Source organism: Pteropus alecto, unplaced genomic scaffold (assembly GCF_000325575.1).
Source record: "Pteropus alecto unplaced genomic scaffold, ASM32557v1 scaffold17, whole genome shotgun sequence".
In the NCBI taxonomy this organism is placed as follows: Eukaryota; Metazoa; Chordata; class Mammalia; order Chiroptera; family Pteropodidae; genus Pteropus; species Pteropus alecto.
The window spans coordinates 8,700,697-8,718,507 of record NW_006440645.1 but is presented as its reverse complement, the minus strand read 5'-3'; positions in this window follow the sequence as shown (position 1 = coordinate 8,718,507).

Sequence of the window (17,811 nt, the reverse complement as noted above, 5' to 3'; positions counted from 1 at the left end):
CACTGTCTGGATATATCACAGTTTATTAATCCATTCATCTAAGTGAAGGACAGCTTGGTTGCTTCCAAGTTTTGGCTGTTATGAATACGGCTACTGTAAACATCCCTGTGCAGGTTTCTGTATGGACATGTTTCTTTTGGATAAATAGCAAGAAGTGCATGATGGTTAATTTTTTATGTGTCAACATGACTGAACCAAGGGATGCCCAGACAGCTGGTAAAAACTTAAATATATAAATAAAACTTAAAGATACATTTTGAGGGGTGTTTCTGTGAATGCGTCTCTGGAGGAGATTAGCATTTGAGTCTGTAGTCTGAGTAAAGGTCTTCACCCACGCAGGCAAGATTCCCCCAGTCCCTTGAGGTCTGAGTATTTCTTTCTCTATATGTCTATATCTACATAGATATAGAGATATTTTCTATATATCTGTATCTGTCTATCTTCTATTGGTTCTGTTTCTCTGGAGAACCCTAGTATACAGTGCAACTGCTGGATCACATGTTGAGTATATTTAGTTTTATAAGCAACTATTGAACTGTCTTCCACAATGGTTATACCATTTTGTATTCTCACCAGCAATGCGTGAGAGTTCCTATTGTTCCACGTCCTCACCAACATTTGGTGCTGTCAGTGCTTTGGATTTTGGTCATTCTGATAGGTATATAGCGGAATCTCATTGTTATTTTAATTAGCATTTCCCTGATGACATAGGATGTGCAGCATTTTTTTCATGCACTTATTTGCCATCTATGTATCTTTGGTGAGGTGTTTGTTAAGGGTCTTTTGCCCATTTTTTAATCGGCTTGTTCATGTTCTTATTGTTGAGTGTTAAGAGCTTTTTATATATTTTAGATAACCATGCTTTATTAGGTGCGACATTTGCAAATATTTTCTTCCAGTCTTTGTGGCTTGTCTTCTCATCCTCCCAACGTTGTCTTTTGAACAGCAGAAGTTTTTAATTTTAATGAAGTCTAGCTCATCATTTTTCTTTCTTTTTCTTTTATGGATTGTACCTTTGGTGCTATATCTACAGTCATTGCCATATCCAAGGTCATCTAGGTTTTCTCTTATGCTATTATTAGTGAGTTTATAGTTTTGCAGTTTACATTTAGATCTGTGATCCATTTTGAGGGTGTGAGGGTGTGTGGGTGTGTGTGTGTGTCTGTGTGTGTGTGTGTATGTGTGTCTGTGAGAGAGAGAGAGAGAGAAAGAGAGAGAGAGATTGTAAGGTGTGTTATTACATTCTTTTTTTTTTTTAGCATGGATGTCCAGGTGTTCCAGCACCATTTGTTGTAAAGACTATTTTTGCTCCACTGAATTGCCTTAGCTCCTTTGTCAAAAACCAATTAACTATATTTATTTGGGTCTATTTTCTGGACTCTCTATTCTGTTCCATTGATCTACTTGTCTATTTTTTTCACTAATACCACATTATCTTGATTACTGTAGCTTTATACTAAGTCATGATATTGGTAGTGTTAGTCCTCCAGAAATGAAATTGTATAAGGGGGAAAAAAAATGGGGGCACTTAAAAACTAGAATTAATTCCAATCTGATATGTGGAAAAAATATAGGATTAAGAAAAAAATAGAATATTAATAAAAAAGTCTCATTTTATGTGCACACTTAACTAAGTAAAAATTGGGATATTTTATGCATAAGTAACAAAATTTAAATGATGCTACTTAAATACATTATCGGAAAGAACTACAATTATAGAGCTTGTATCCATTTCCCCATGCAAAAATAGAACAATTCTTGCCCTTATCTCTATCACAAGAATATTATGACAAAAGAAGATAAAACATGCTTGAGAGTACTTTGAGTTATCTGAAAGGTTTGAGACATGTGTTTGTATATACAGGCTCCTCTTCCTCCTGAAGAGCTGTGATATTATTTTGATTATTTCTTCAAGTGGTGTTCCAAGACAAGCTTTCTCAGCCACTTCACTGTCGCTCTAATAACTCCATTGCCGGAAATTACTCCTTATGTCTGGTGCTCCAGCAGTAATGATTGAATAGCTCACATAATTCAAAATCATGAATTTCAATTTTTTATTTTGGCCTCTATCCATGTGCAGAAACTTAAATGAGTGGCACCAAAAATATCTTTATTTATAATAAATTGCTTTACCCAGTAAGGTCAAATTACTTTCCTCGTGGCATTATCTTGAATACACTTAAATAAATCATGGATGACCTTTTTTTTTTTTTTTCTTTTCTCCATTTATCTGATTAAGGTCATGCCTCATTTTTAAAAATTATATTTCAGGAGCTTTATGAACACAGAACAAAATCTATATCAAACTCAGATTTTGCCAAAGTTGAAGCACTCCTAAAAATATGCATGGGAGCAAGAAAATATTAATGATTATTTTAACAGATAACAATTAGATTCAGACTAGGTACAGTAAATATACGTATGCCCTCTTGATGTTAAAATATCCCTTCCTTTCAATTTCAATTTGGATACGTTGCAAGAGCAGAAATTTTCTTTTTATGATATAAAAGCCCTTAAGTGTTTCACAAGGGGGTATATAAAAATATCAATTCCCCGAATATAGGAAAAAGAACTCAGATGATCACAAACACTAGCAATCTTTCTTTTATTATAGCCTTGATAATCAGATAATTGTCTCAGTAGAACTGCGCTCACATTCTTTTTTGCACTGTTTTTGCTCCAGAAAATAGTATCCTCAGAAATCCCCTGGTATTATTTGCTATCATCTTGACACATTGCTACTTCTACAGGTTAGAAATATTTGCATCATTGACATATATCTCCATAGACTTGCGAGCTTATTTCATTTGACATTGTAACATCATGTCTACGGATTTATATTCTAAAAATCTCATGAGGATGTCAATGACACAAAATCCCATTACAGTGAAGGGGAATTAGTGACACTAGAAAAACATTGTGAAAAGTGACTAGAATACCTCATTTCTGGGAGCTTTGTTTCATTAAAATGAAAAACCTCTTGATGTAATTACTTAAGTAAATTTCTATGCCTACTTCTTTTTAAAATAGTGTTACCATAAAAGATAAACTTAAAAGAAACTAAGAAAATAGACTGAATGAAAAAAATCAGACATTTTTTGTTTCACTATTGTAATTGGTTTCACTTAGTTAATGGCAGTGCCAACCGGGCCAGGCAAACGGGGGCAGGGTGGGAAAGCCTCACTCACTCGTCACTTACTGTTCCAGCGTACGACTCCACAGATGAGTCAGAAAGATCTGGTAGAGATTACGTCCAGGTATTGAGTATTTAAGCCAAGTGCTATTTCTGGTATCGATAAATTAGAATTGACCAGGGTTTAAATCAGACCAATCCGTCTGATTTAAAAGCTGTCTAGGGATAAAAGTCAACTATGTCAAATTTATAGTAGACAAAAGAGTTCTTTTTATTTATATTTTTATCCTATTTTATTTTAATTTTGTTTTGAGGTATGGCATCCTGTCCCATCCCTTGGTTATACCCTGGGACAAGTTATTTAGTGACAGATACAGGAATAGCCTCCACTGTTATTACTCTCGGTCATGGCGTGAAGGAAAATGAACTGGATGCTTCTCAGTTGACGGGGCAGAATTATGAATCTTTCAGATGTCCTCAGATGTATATGCTGTTAACCAAGTCACATCTATTCCCCTTACTGATATGGATATTAATGTGAAAACTTCCCCAGAGCCTCTTGCTTTTATGCAAAGGAAGGCTGGGTGTTTTGTAAAAAAAAAAACGTATGAGTTCGTTTCCTTTTCGAATTTATGGAGTTTAGGACTAGTGAACAATCATTTACAGCTTGGCTGACAGGGAGCACAGTGCATATTACCACTCGTCTGCTCCGTGATTTAAAGTCACCCATTGGAGACCATTGCTGGTATTAGCTCAGTTACTTTAGCAGATATTTTAGATATAAAATATACATATCGTGAAGACGGAAAAAAAGCTGCAAATTTCTACTACTTTAAATCTTTTTAAAAAAAACTGGAACGTTTGCATTCAAAGACAAGTTCAGTTCTCAGTAGTTAAATGATGGATAAGCTATTTTGATAACAAATCATTGTTATTAGGGCCCCCCTAGTGGGAAGAGGATAGCTTTTGTAGTCAGACAGAAATGACATGGAATCATAGTCCTCTATTTATTAGTTGAGGAACAGTCAAACAATGGAAGAGATAGTATCAATTTTCAGGATAACTTCGAGACTTAAATGAAATAGTGCATGTACAGTACCCAGCAGGGGCCTGACAACACACACAAGTCTCACTGTCCGTGATCATTTGCATTCCTACCTTTTTTCCCAACAGTTGCAAGAAGAACATATACACATGACTGCAACTAGCTGTTTTCTCAATAAAGGAAAGAAACACGCTTTCGACTTTAAAACATTGAGATGGGTCTCGATGTTATCATCCAGGTCTATTGTGACTCAGAATTTGAATAGGACTCAAGAACCAATATCAACATTTTCGATGTATTTCACAGATTCTTCTCCTCACCCTCTCCTTCCGATTGACATTGCAACCTCCCTTCTTTAGTTTTCTTGTCATACCTCAAAAGTTGTCCTCTTTGAAGAAGAAGCATGAGTTTCCAACAGTTGTCTATTTTTACTATCGACAAGTTTGCAGGAGAGATGGAGTGATAGCGACGCAGAAAAATAGTTTTCTCTGCCTTCCGACATGGCAAGAAAAGCTGAGCTCACATGGTCTACTTCACCACAGGTTAGTCACTTTCTCCCAAGGAGTTTCTCATACCCTGTCTTTTTTCCCTCTACTATTGATTTAAAATATATTATTATGTTTGATATCTTAACAAGAAAAGTAATAAAATTTATTTCATGTATAAATATTTTTTAAATTATATGAAAAATGGATCTAACTTTTGTAGGGCTAAAAACAAATGATAAGATTCCTTATTTAAATCGATAATCTCATTAAATGCTATTACCTCAGGATGTATGAATACTATTAAATGGTAAATACCAGAACATAAAGTATATACAGGAGGATATGCATATGTATGCATATGCAAACATACATATAATTGTTATATATATGTATATGTGATAGAGAGAGATTTCCAGTCATCATGAGAAAACTTTGAAATAAAGTTTGCAATTCAGTTTGAAAGGTTTTTTTTTTTTTTTCCTGTATTAATCGGGATACCTGAGGTTCTGCAGCTGTAACCATCGATCCGTCTGTAACTCAGTAACTTAGAAAACAAAACATCATCTCTTCTCACAACCAAATTCCATCATGTATAAACTGTGGGCTCCTTTTATGTTGTCACTGTCCTCACTCTCGGGAATTGGCTAATGGAATAGCCCCTACGTGGAGCATGGCTGGTTGCAGTAGCAGAGAGAAGACACTCACTGGTCTCACAATGACAAAATCTCAACCTGAGGTGACACTTGTGCTTACGGCTTATTGGACAGAAATGGTCACATGCACCAGACAAAGACAAGGGAGATGGGAAGTGAAATTCTGACACATACTTGGAAGAACTGGACTATCTGGAAAATGGCACTAACTACTATCAAACGATAGAGCGCATTGTCACCAGCCGAGAGGGCATCTAAGCCTCACTTACTCGGCAGCCAGCACACAGCTTGGCACTTAGAAGGTGCCCAGAAAAGAGTTATAGAGCGATGAAAAAGAGTATTGTTAGAAACGAAGCTGAATGGCAATCATTTTAAAAAGCTATCTACTTAGTAGCCTTAGACTACCTGTTGAGGAAAGACTGAGATTTGCAGTATGTAGAATTAAATGAAATATGGCATGCAATGTATAGCAACTTATAATCAATAACCTCCAATTCCTTATATTTTAAAATGTAAATGAAACCACCTGCCCTAGGGTAGAATGCGAAAGTACTTTTTAAGCTGCAATATGCTTAAAATATTAAATAGATCTCATTTCTGTCATGCAGAATAAAGCCACACAAGAAAACCCAGCTGGGATAGGTTTATAATCCAAATAAAAAATCAAAATTGCAATTATAAGCACAGATGGAAATATATGGCTCTGGATAGTGTCACTATGTATAAATCCAGGAGCAATTTGAAAGCAAAGAATATTGATTGAGGAACATAGATCTCTTCAACTGAACAATTTAGAATCTTTGTCTATATTCCCTCTATTTTTCCTATGCCTTGCCTGCCAGCATTATATGTGTCATCTTGCAGTCGCTTCACTGAATAAATGAATCAGTAAACAATAAAAAATATGTTAAGGCATGCTGTCACTTAAGGAATAAATGTAAGTTGGCTAGAATTACAGAGAAAGAAAACAGGATATGGAAGTATAAGAAGAAAGAATGTGAGAGTGATTAAAAATGAGGTCACGCGCAGGGACTCGCAGGACAAGTCACAGAAGGATTGTCACAATGAAGGTATTGAGAGGAAGATGGATAAGATTTATGTTCAAAGCACATATGTACATAAGATTTTTGAACAGCCAGGCATTGTTTAAAGCAATTCATGACGTTTATTAAAGCTAATGACCAACTCAAACCCCCAAATATAAGCAATTAGAGGTACACATAGAGGGGCCCTGAGGTTCAGCCACTCAGCCTCTACGCTGAGGACTGGCAATATTCCTTGGGTAATTGGATTGCATTGCCTGCTGTTTTTATATCTCCTCTCACTTGGGCATGTATTTGATATTCAGAGAAAATTCAGGGTAACTAATGAATGCTGCAAGCACAAATGAATATTATTTCTATGCAGATTTTTTGGCAACTGTGTAAAACATTTGGAGAGTAACCCGGCATCAGAAGCATGGATGGGGAATGGAGGCTTTGCATTCTAATCATACGCCTCCCTCCAGCTCCATGCTTGATCTTCTCGGGTCTTCCCTCTGTCTCTTGGCTGTACCATCTGGCTAATCGAACTCAGAGTTTTCATGGTATGTGTTATCTGACAATAGGAGAGTGATCATTTAAAATGCTGAAAAAGAACTATTAAAGAACCGAGTCATAAATTGAAGCCCCTGTTTTTGTCAGAAACATTCTGAACTTCTAATTGGCTGTCTGGCAACCCATCGACATTCTAGATCCTTTTAGGAGGCACAAGATGTAAGTAAAATACACAGAGAATTTGAAGTCAGAGAGTATCAGGCTTTGTTCTAGCACTTACTAGCAAGACCTGGTTGAATCACTTCATGTCTCTCAATGAATGCTAGTTACGTCAAATTTTAATACTCTAATAAAGCACTCTCTGTGAGATTACTTGGGTAATGTATGTAAACATTGTTATACATTCTACAGCAATACACAAACAAACGAAGTTATAAAACTTTAGCACAAGGTTTCTAAGAAATAGTTAAGAAAGCACTAAAGTGCATGACTCTATTAATATTTTTTGATATTTTGAAATCTGTGTAATTTTCACATCTATCCAAGAAATGGATGCATGGTCATTGCATAGCAAATGTTTTGACAAATATATTGAGGATTAGGTCCGCTAATTGGATCTTGGTGTAGAAGAGGTTTGAAATCAGCGGAGCAGGGGGTTTATTGTCTATATTTAATATGAACATCTTCATGAACAAATACGAATGATCTGTGAAATACTTAGATACCAACTCTAGAACTCTGTCGCCGATTTCTGAAATGCTTTCTAGCAAATGTTTAGGCCTTCTTTTTAACTGTGTTTAATTTACCCAATATAATTTTTGGGTTCATATTTCATTTGAAAGATAGCTCGATTTGTGTTAATTACAAAATATCACAACTATAGCAATTTTTAATATTTATCTCAATTTTGGTTTCATTTAAAACTCATAAGAGCCCTGTAATTAGACAGAAGCTTATTCAAGGTCACTTAATCCAGATTTGTTTGTCTCCAGTCAGTTGACTGAGAAACTCTTTGTGAGATACACACACACACACACATACACACACACACACACAGAGTTCAAAGCAAAAATGTACATAAGACTTTTAAAAATCTTAAATATGTACATGATTTTAAAATAACCATATATGTGATCACACACACACACACACACACACACACACTCACACACACACACTTTGGTGGTTAGCCAGCAGTACCACACACACACACACACACACACACACACTTTGGTGGTTAGCCAGCAGTATATTGGCACATGACAATCAGTTAAAGAAAATAAAAAGAGAGAATGATCTTCCTTACATAGTTGTGCAGCAAATAAATCATAACAAAGCACCAAACTGAAGGTGAATGTTGGTTTTGTGGAATAGATTTTCAACAGAGGACAAAGGGACTCAATTCACATTCAACGCAAGGCACGCATTTTAGAAACATTTGAATGCTGATTACTCTTCTGCAATTCTGTTTTAATTAAATACTACCATTAAGGACCACACTAAATAATGTGCTAACATTTCAGTTTGTGGATAAGATATTTATCTGAGGTTCTCCATCATCAAAGTGTTAAAAGCTCAGACTTAGAAGCCCAGTGGTTTTCACTGCCCTGTTCTTTCTCCGCCCACAGCTCTGTGTACACAGAGACATCTGCACATAAATTCCGTGTTTACCTAGAAGAGGGACATGCCGGCCTGTGTCAGTGCTGCCTGTGCACAAATTCACGTGAGAACATGAATGATGAGAACACAGGAATGGAGCCATGAGATCCAATTTTGTTTTGGCTCCGTCCCTGCTGGCCTTGAAACGTTCTGCGTTGTACCCAGTGACATTGCAAGAGAACGGAAAGTTCAAAACCAACCTTTTATTTGACAGATTACAAACTGAAACTTGGAGAAATGAAGTGATTTGCAAAAAGATCACACAAAAGTTGGTGGTATAATTAAGATTAAAAAAAAATCAAACGTCAAGTATAATAAGACAAAAATTCCAATTCATTATTTTTGTGAATATTAGATTGTACCCTGTAAAATTAAAAATTTCAGAAAGATTACTTATTTGATACATTTAGCACAAAGGACTGTAGTTGTTGTTTAAGATTTTGAATGAAAAATATATATGTACTGGAAATAATAAGCCAAGAGACAGATTTTAACTGAGCAACCTGAACCCTCAGGGTCTCAGTTTTTTCATATTATACCAAGTGTGTGTGTGTGTGTGTGTGTGTGTGTGTGTGTGTGTGTGTGTGTGTTCTTCCTAATTTATGTAATTATTAGAAAGTTCACAGGATCTAAAGTATGTGGAAATATTATTTGATTCCCTCATCAGTATTTCAACAAATCTTTGGTTGCGGGAATATAATATGCTTAAGAAGACATAGCTAGTTTCAGTCAAAATATAAAACTTTACAGAGACAAGGAATCAATATCTGTGAATATTTACTACAGATGTCAAATTCATCCTACTTTCTTGCCTTGGAATATCATATCAGACTTTTGTGATATGGCAGATTTTAAGGGAGGGTGAAAGTCTTCAATTGCTAATGAGTCACATAGGTGCCCAACAGGCACAAAAATGATCACAAATTCTGGATTGCTCTGTAATATTGGAAAGTTAACTCCTATTGATTAGTTTTCTTATATATTAAACATGTTATTAGCTGTGTGAAAGAATCAGTTTCTTTTCCTATAAATAATAAATAAAACCTCTCTTCAGGTTTGCTGTGAAGCTAAAAAGAAATAGTATATATTTAAGATAATGCCTTCTGCATGGTAAGACAATGATAAATTTAAATATTGTTGCCATTTTCATCAATAACTATATATTGAAACATGACATGACATTTGTTTTTTTATAGCTTGAGTGAAATATAAGCCTTGGATAAATGATTTGTTATCTTAATCTATCTCACAATTACAACCAAAATTCATATTAGAAATATAGATATGAAAACAGTAATATCAGACAAAAATTTTATATTTTGAAAAGAATAATGAGAATCAAAATGTGTATACACATTTATCAGGCAGATCATATACTTTAGAAAGAATAGCAAAGAGCCTAAAGCATTAAAAAATAGAAGTTGTGAAGAAGTAATTTCATTAGCTGTCGTCTGTTCCCTTCAAAGATAAATAAGAATTACTTTGCTCTAGGAATGTTAAGTTGTTTCTCCAAATTCTCCTCATTTATCTTCAAATTCGAAGCCATCATTGTTTGCAATGACAAACTTGCTCCCAAAGGTTTATATTATTATTGTTACTGACAACACCATGTTTTCAATTTCTGGAAAAAGGAGAAATAAAATAATCTATAGCTCTAAAAGGACAGACTTTGCTTATCTGTATTCAAATTTAAGCCAATAAAATGGCATTTTATTAAAATAAAACAACTAAGGATATAAGAAGAAAGGCAACTATGTCTCAAACTAAATAGAGATTTTTAAAAGGGTTCATATTTTAGTTTTGTGAAAGAGGTTATTAGATCCACTTCGTAAAAAACCTGTTTCAATATTGTCTTTTCAATTTCATTTAGATGAATATAAACAAATGGAAACTCCTGTTTGTTAAGAATGTCCATTACTTCAACATATGTATAAATCGAATGTTGGAAAAGAGCTTGCAATAATATTTCAAGAATCAAGTAATTCGTATTCTTAAATTTCAGGGAAAGTTAGCTTAAGGAAAATATTAATGTGACAAGTAGCTATGAGCTTTGAGGTAGAAGAGCATATTAATGCAGGGATCTTATTTCACTGAAGGGGGATGACTTATCTGGACAGCTCAAGAGACTGGCTGCATTATATGGAAGGAAAGAAAGGCCATCACTGAAGCCACACTATGCTGCTCTCTAATGCTCAAGTCAGAGCAGACATTAATAAGTCACTAGTTATTTTCACATGCTTGTCATAACCTTTATGTCACAATTTCAGTGAAGAGAGAATATAAGACAATGAACTTCAGGGAGAGAAAGTTAAAGCAAGCCTGTCAAAGATTGGCAGGCCCAAATTTGATCTGCCTTCTGTTTTTCTCACTGTTCCTTGAGAAGCTTGTGTCAATCGCACTTGGCCAAGTTTTCAAACATAGCACCTAATTTGGGAAGTGTCTGAACACAATCAAGTTGTCACCAGCCCATCTTGTGGGCATTCAGGCTTTCTCATAATGATACTAATTTGGGAAGCCAAATTTAGAGCAACATGCTTACATTAGCCTCCATGAAATCAGGATTTAAATTTTGCCTTTTAAAGTTGTAAACATAAGACATCTTAAGAAGCACCCCAAGTTAACAAGATCCCTACAGTAACATCTGTTCTTGAGTACGACTTTGTGATGATCTGGGAATGACTAATGGGTGGCTCACCACAGACGCTTAAGTTATACAGTAATAATGAACAGTAGGTTTTGAAAAGCAAAGCCCAAGACACTATATAGCATTTTGGGATAAAGAGACTTTAACTGAATAACTGTTACTATGAATATCATCAATGTTAGTTCTATGCAAACATTAACAGGTATCTACAAAAAAAATTTCAAAAATATAAAGAAAAAGAAACTTAAATAAGTCATATGTATGTCATTATATTGCTTATTTGAACATCTAGAGTTAGAGCTAAAATCTGGGTTAATGTTAGAAAGCCATTCTCAGGCACACATATGATCTTCATACTTTTAAATACAGTTTTACTCAGAATCTAGAAAGAGAGTAAAGATAATTTTCTCAAGCCTAGGTGTTTAGAGAAAGATATCACCTACTTTCTACAACTTGGAGGGCTGTACAACAACCCTCAAAAAGAGAACAGTCAATAAATATTTAAAGTTAGTAATTAAAAAAAATCTATTTATATTTTCTATAACAGAATAGTGCTATATTCAAACATTTTCTATCGAAAAAGTAAATACTAATTTGTTTAGAAAAAAATTCAAGTCTACTTTCCTTGAAAATCCCTTGCCTAATTATATCACAGTTTTACAATTGAAAAAAAAATTGTAAATTTTTTCTTTTGCCCTTAATTTAACACAAAACACATTACTTAAGCTATGTGTCAGCAGAATTTAAAATGTATATATACACATATATGCAGTTATGCATACACATATATCCATATGCATTTAGATTTAATTGCATCATTTAGTAAATAAAAAAAAGATTATTATGTATAGAAAATGTATAGATTTCTTTTCAAATTGTATGTCTCTTCATGTGTCAGTCCCAGCTTAGGTAAGCTATCTTCTCTGTAGATGTTCTAAGGACCCAGGTCTCTTCTGCATTTTTGTTCTGCCACCCTATTGTCCTCATCTACGCATTTGAAGTTGGCTGACTCTACCCCAAGAAAGGAGGAAGAGAAGAAACAGGGAGAGAATGGTGTTCTCTGAAGGAACTGGCGTGGGGCTTGTCTATGTTTCCGTGAGGGAGAACACAGCCATTTGGAAACAGACAAGACCGCTGGGACACGCAGTCTCCAGCTGGACTTCCACGGCCCTACTAACACGACTATACACGGCGGAAGTTAGTAAGTTTAACACATTGATGCCTCTTCTAATTTGAAATTTTAACAACTTAAAAATGTTTGCCATCTCAAGGAACTCCATTAGCACTTTGAAATCGAGACTCCCTAAATACTGTCCTTCTTTTTCATTAGTATTGTTTAAAACTTAATCCGGTGAAGGGTCCTCCCTTGGCTGCTTGCTTCGTCGGTCAGGGCAGTCATGAGTTCAGACCCATCGCACGTGCTCCACTGTCTATGAGGGTAGCATAGACAGTGGCAAGGTCACACATAATTTTGTGTGTAAATGGTCAATGGCACTCTCCTTTCTGAATATTATGTGGCAACGAAAGATCTCAAGATGATTTATAATTAGCAGTGGAATGTGGCTTTGTGACAAAATGGATTAGAACGAAGGTCTATTTGAAAAATCACAGAGAGCATCAAATTATAGTTCAATAATATGAAAATGTACATTCTTATTTAATTCACACCAGACCAACATCGCCATAGAGGGCAATTAAAACTTTCAAATGTAATCACTCTGACTTGTTCTGAATACAAGAATCTTCCATAGGTTTGCCATCATAAAAATTAAGTAGAATCAGTAGGCTACTTAGGCGTGACTTCAATTAATGAAGTTTAAAATTTGTGATTTGATTTCTGACAATCTTTAGGTTTTAGACTTACATATCCTGTCCAATTAATTTTGATGAATATTAATAATAATTGGCAAATATTTTTTTAAAGATTAAGTTAACTACTAAGGAAATGAAATTTGCTTTCTAGAGAAGCATTCCAAATCTTAACAGCCATATTTACTGCTGAGTGAGGGGAGGGTCAGAAGAAGGCTATTAATTACCCCAGGGAAAGGAACATTTGGAGCTCTGACTGGATTTATATTGAAAATTAAGACTTGGATCTAAATGTAAAAATATATGTGTGTCTATAGATCAGATGGCATGATGTTTCTGGAAATGGATACTATAGTGGACAAATATTCAAGAATCAAAATGATATTCATTTACTCAATAAAGACTGATATGCTCCTCATATTCATTCTTTGTTCAGGGTCATATGATAGAAGAAATTCAGCAGAGGATATAAAATGGTTTATGTCCTAATGAAATTTAAATTCCAGAGGGAAAGACAGGCAATAAACACATAATGACAATTTTGATGAGTGTCATGAAAGGAGATGCAGAAAGATCATTCACTGGGTACCCCAGTCAGCTCTGGGGAGATTTAGCAAAGGAAGTGACATCTTAGTCACCACATAAAAGATGACATAAACTTATGTACTGAAGATACAGTGGTGGGGAAGAGGATCTCCAGGAATAAGCAATTTCCCGTTTTAATGCCTAGATGTGAAAAGAGAAAGTGTATGTAGTAACCAATTGAAGTAAGTCTCATTTATCCAAAGCACAGAGAGATAAGAAATGACGAGGAATGAGAGATGAACTTCAATAAAATATGGTAATAGACTGAAGGAAGAGTGAAGAAGAGAAGAGTTGAGGGTGATTCCAAAATCACTGGCTTTCGCAACTAGGTGTATAGTGTTATCTTTGAATGGGATTGTAGACGATGAAGAAAGGGCTCATTTGAGAGGGTAGGGAGGGGTCAGAAATTTATTACCTTAAGTTTCCTTAAGACATCTAAGTACAGAGATCTAGTGGGACATTAAACATATAATTTGTAGCTCAGTACAGATTCTACATTCAGGAGTTCTCAGCCTATCTCTGGTAGTTGAATCCTTGGGAGTGAATAAGATTACTTAGAATGTTTACAGACACCACATACATGTTACAGCATGTTAAATCAAGACATAGAATTGAGGTGAATGATATTCTTTCACCCTACTAAATGATTTAAATGAAAGTATTCATACAAATCTTCATTTATAGAGTATAACTAAGATCAAAAAAGAATAACTTTTCTGAAAAAGTAATGGTTTTAATGATAGAGGCTGATTTCAATAATAAAAACACTTATTTTAAACAATCTGAAAATTATAAAATACAACAATTAAAATGATTTTTAATTGTCTGGTAATATAAGCAAATTAATTCCAATAGAAATGACCTAAATAATACATTGAATATAATAGTCTGGAATAATGAAAGTGCTATCATGTGTCCTAACAACAGATTGTTAGTGAATGAAATTAAGTGTATCTTATTAGATTACAGGTAAATGTGTATGTTATAAGTAGGAAAAGCCCACTAGAGTTACAAGACCTATATTTGTAACATTATTTTACTACTTAAATTTTATAAACCACAAAGTTTTTATCTGGAAAAGGTTATAAATACTTCAATCACCTTACAAACTAATTTGAAAAACTAAAGAGATGAAGTAAGTGATAGATTTTATTATAATGTCCAAAGCAGCCTAGTTGCTTTTTGGAATTCGGTCATGTAAATAAAGAACATGATTCAAGGAGAAAATAATACAAAAAGACATTTCTGACATAATAAATTCATTCCAGAACACATGAGAGCAAAGGAAAAGATCACATCTACTAAGTCACTGATTATACTTCTTAAGGAAAGGCACGCTGACATCAAAGACTATTCATTTCAGCCTTTGACACCCTTGCAAAGGAGAAAAACATAAACATAGGTATAACAATGTGAACACAGTGGATTTACATAATTCAAAACTAACCATTAAAAAAGCTGCAAGAGCATCCTTGGAATGTTGAAAGTCTTGGAAAACCCAGAAAGTTCATAGGCAAATGAAAACTTTGGAAATACTGAGTTTCCATAAGTTAAAATTGTAAATTACACTAACCTTTCTTTTTCATAAAATTTATAAACTTAAAAAATAAAACTGATTTGCTTCTCTAAGAAGATAACTTCTTAATATGATCAATATTTTAAAACTGAATTTCCCCCATTTGACTCACTTGCTCACAATAGTCTTTATTTCTATGTAATATCTCTTTGGCTTTTTCATGCTGGCAGTCACAGAAGTTAAAAGGTTAACCAGGCTTTCTGAAATTTTTGCTGTAGTTTCGTATTAATATCAAACTCTACATTATAGACAAGTAGCCCTACAAGAGCTATAAACAACATGTACAAGTATCTGCAGTATATGCAAACACAAGTGAAATTATCTTTCATTTCTCACAGGAGTCATTAAATAGTAGATGTGAACAACATACATTTCTTCTTGTCCTCTTTTTACGTGTGATCAGTTGAAGGATCTCTATAAAATGTGGGGAAGAGAAAAAGAACTGGCAATATGAAACCCATTAATGTTCAATTTGAAATTTTGTTCAATTTTGTATTCACACTACTCTACTTTCTGACGGTCTCTCTTTTCAAAATTAGACTCCTTTGATAGTCAGGCATCTTATATCTTATTCCTCCAGGCTAAGATCTCTATTTTCACTGCTTCCTTAGGAAAATTAGAGTTTCTGTCTTCCATAGTATTAAGTAGAGGCTTTTTAAAAGTGCTTATGACTTGACAATAAGTGCATTAGCTGTGAAAACTGACAAGAATTTGTGCTTGTGGAGACGGCAAGAAGCAGCAAGGCCTCTATTACTAACATATTGCTTTTTATTATAAAATATGACTCCCATTAGTTTTGGGCTACAGCCAAGACTCTTCTCTTAGTTTAAAAAGGAGTTACCTTGACAAGATTCGACTTAAATCACATCTTGATCTATATTATGAACACAAAAGAACTCTTTCTGCATTAAAGTGACAGTAAGAGTCGGATTTATAATCCTAAAGCAAAGAAATTCAGAGTTAAATAAATCAAATGACTTAGTACTTGTCCCTAGGTTTTTTGCACGAGTGCGAAATCTATGAGAAAAAAAGAGTAAATGTTATATCAAATAGTCCATCTGAAAACTCACAGTTTTAAGTGGGTATGTTAAGCATGCATTTTCAGTTTGATGAATTTCAAAAAGATAATTAGGAATAAGACAACTGTCTCCAAAGAAATATAAAGTAATTCGTGGTGTTTCTAGACCCATAATAATTGTGTGCTTTTTTTTTCTTCTTCCTTTTTTCTTTTTTTTTTTTATTAGAAGCATGATACTGATTTACAGCTAGTTCACATATTTCAAAATCTTAAACACCATCAGGAAAATTTATTTCTTGACAATTTAGTTAAGTGACCTAGTGTTTCTCTAAAACCCCTATGCCTAAATAACTCTGTAGTATATATTTGAAAAAAAAAAATCTCTACAGAGGACAGAGCATAGTCCCAAGGAAAAGAGAAAACCACTTATTCACTTAAGAAATATTTACTCAATCTCAAGAACTATTCTGAATGCAAACAAATTAGACAAAATCCATGCTTTCACGTAACTTAAAGGACGACCTGACATACATACATACATACATATATACATACATTCATATATACGACAATTTTCTAATAATTATTGTTGAGTGGGGGTACAGATCAGAAAATGGGCACCAAGATATTATGGGAAAACTTGTGAAAGAAAAATACATGAAGCTGTATTTTAAAGGTAAATAAGGAGGTGGAAGTACTCTAACCAGAAGGAAAACCGTGAAGGAAGACATCAAATGAAGAAGTCTGTGCTAGAGGCATCATGGAAGAGCAGTTTAATAGATACGGAGAAGAGGCCACGGAGAATCTTAAGCCATGCATTTGAGATGTCTAGGGGAAGAGTTTCCCAGACATGGTTCTGCAAACATTCAAGACTTAGGATGAGCTTTCTCTGTAAAGGCAACCAACCAGATGAGAAATGCCCTGTGGACACTTCCATTCCCCATAGAAGGGACGACCCCTAGGCTCAAGTAGAAATGAAACTTCTTTCACTTTTCTTTTTCGATCTCATATGCTCTCCAAATCTTTATAATGTCTACATGGATGATTACACTCTAAAGAGTGACCTAGCCAAAGACAATTAAAAAGAATCCTGCAAACTAAATTCAATACTTTTGATATTTCTATGAAAATCACTTTTACATATTAATAAAATCAGTAAATATGTTTGCAAAACGTTTAATACTTAGATGTATTAGATGCTAAGAAGTGTTTAGAGGATGATTTCTTGGTTAATGCTCCTCTAGAATTCAAATTCAATTTAAAAATACTTAAATAGTTTTATAAGCAATATATTTTTTAATTATTAATAGTATTTCTATGTCTTACTAAAATTAAAACAATAAAAGTTAGTATTTGAATTAACCTTTCAATACTGTTCTGCCTTTTGGATAATGGGAAATCTAATACATTACATTTATTCTAAATTACCACGACATATAGAGCTGCATATATTTGCTCACACAAAATTGAAATATTAGGCCTTTAATTTGCTACTGTATAGTTTTTCTTCTGTGTAAATATGTTAAAGTTAATTTTTTTTAAATGAAAAGAAACTAAATTAGCAGTCCTTTATACTACTGCTACCAAGGAAAGTGTACATTTTAATTAACATAGAACAAAGGAAGTAATTACTATTGGACCCAAATTCTCATTGCAGGGATTAGGA